Source organism: Grammomys surdaster, unplaced genomic scaffold (assembly GCF_004785775.1).
Source record: "Grammomys surdaster isolate TR1022 unplaced genomic scaffold, NIH_TR_1.0 199, whole genome shotgun sequence".
In the NCBI taxonomy this organism is placed as follows: Eukaryota; Metazoa; Chordata; class Mammalia; order Rodentia; family Muridae; genus Grammomys; species Grammomys surdaster.
In genome coordinates, this window is record NW_021604644.1 from 4,985,683 (window position 1) to 4,987,852 (window position 2,170).

The 2,170-nt window shown below is 46.4% G+C and overlaps 1 protein-coding gene across 1 annotated transcript in view; it reads left to right on the top strand.

Moving 5' to 3' along the window:
* Rnf38 (ring finger protein 38) overlaps positions 1 to 2,170 on the top strand; it is a 105,187-nt gene that overhangs the window by 19,479 nt on the left and 83,538 nt on the right. The gene's annotated exons all lie outside the window — the stretch shown is intronic.

Genomic DNA, 2,170 nt, shown 5'->3' on the forward strand with positions numbered 1-2,170 from the left:
AGGAAGGGAGGAAGGGAGGAAGGGAGGAAGGGAGGGAGGGAGGGAGGGAGGGAGGAAGGGAGGAAGGGAGGAAGGGAGGAAGGGAGGAAGGGAAGGAGGGGGACAGAGATAGAGAGTGCACGCACATATGTGTGATATGGGGGGGTGTCTAAGGATGCAGGTTTTGAGATGGGAAGAAATTAAAGGTAGAATATAGTAGCTATTTCTGCCCCTAAGAGGATGGGTAGTGTTTCCATATTTTGGAAAAGCAATCTTCCAGCAAAGAGGTTCTATCTCCATTGTTTTTTTTTTTTTTTTTTTTTTAAATTATAGGCATTGATGTTTTGCCTGCTTCACATATATATGTCTATGTGACAGTGTCAGATCTTGGAGTTACAGACAGTTGTGGGCCACCATGTGGTTGCTGGGAATTGAACCCAGGGCCTCTGGAAGAGCAGGCAGTGCTCTTAACTGTTGAGCCATCTTCCAGTCCCTACCTCCATTGTTTAAGATGATGGATTCCCAGTACAAAATGAGCTCCTCTTGTTAGTTTTGTTGTATTTGGAGTGGAAGTCAAATTCTCTTATTTTAAAAGAAAAATTACTTCTGATAGAATGTTGACAACCAGCCGGGCGGTGGTGGCGCACGCCTTTAATCCCAGCACTTGGGAGGCAGAGACAGGTGAATTTCTGAGTTGAGAGTTCGAGGCCAGCCTGGTCTACAGAGTGAGTTCCAGGACAGCCAGGGCTACACAGAGAAACCCTGTCTTGAAAAACCAACCAAACAAACAAAACAAAACAAAGCAAAACAAAACAAAAAAAAGAATGTTGACAACCAAAAGGAGAAAGTCCATTTCTTTTTCTTTTTTCTTTCTTTTTGGATTTTTTTTGAGACAGGGTTTCTCTGTGTAGCCCTGGCTGTCCTGGAACTCACTCTGTAGACCAGGCTGGCCTCGAACTCAGAAATCCGCCTGTCTCTGCCTCCCAAGTGCTGGGATTAAAGGTGTGAGCCACCACCGACCGGCGAAAGTCCATTTCTTAGGAGGTTGCCTGGGACTAGTTCTGTCTTGTTACAAGTGGCATCGCTCTCATGCTCTAACTAGGGCATGTAGTCCTGCTGCCTTCCCACAGGTCTGCTCAGAGATAGGCTCACTTTTAGAGATCACAAACAGCTGCTGTTTGCTGGCCTTACCTTTGCTCATTCAGAGAATCCTCTCTCCTAAGTGCTATGTGGAGGGAGGAGGTGATAGGGATGGCTTTAGAGGTTAGGCAGTGCCTCTCACCTTTAGTGTGAAGAACCTGTGAGCAATTCAGGACCCCAGGCTCAGTGGTTAAGAGCACTTTCTGCTCTTTCAAAAGACCAAGCTTGCCGGGCGGTGGTGGCGCTCGCCTTTAATCCCAGCACTTGGGAGGCAGAGGCAGGTGGATCTCTCTGAGTTCGAGAGTTCGAGGCCAGCCTGGTCTACAGAGTTCCAGGACAGCCAGAGCTACACAGAGAAACCCTGTCTCGAAAAAAAACAAAACAAAACAAGACCAAGTTTGATTTCCAGAACTCACATGTCAGCTCACAACTATCTGTGACTCCATCCCAGGGAATAGATACCCTTTTCTGGCCTCCTCAGACACTGCATACAAGTGGTACAGAGACATACATGCATGCAAAACACCCATACACATAAAAAGGAAGATAATAAGTGCAAAGACTGATGGGGTACATACCTTTTTTTTTTTTTTTGAGTAGCCAGAGGCAAAGTGGTGGTTCTTAAACCACACATGTTTGAAATAGTCACGGGGGTTGGGAGTGGGTTGGGAGTGGGTGGGGAGGCGTGGCCAGGCAGACCACCTTAGCTTTGCATTTACCTTTAGATGAGGCCTGATAATTTGCCAGTTGTTTTGTTTTTGACACCAGGATCTTCAAACTTACTGTTTGGGGATAACTTTAAACTTCTGATCCTCTTCCCTCCACCTCTTAAGTGTGTCAGTTTGCCTGGTTTTGTGCCATGCTGAGATGGAGCCCAGGGCTTTTTTCATGCTAGGCAGTCATTCTTCTAGTTAAGCCACACCCCCAGTCCTGATGATTTGCCTTTTAAGCCAGTTCCTAGATAATGTTAAAATTGAGGGGAGTGGGAAATTTCTAGAGTCATTGAGGTTGGGAGTAAATGAACCTGAGCAGAATCACACTCTCCATCTTG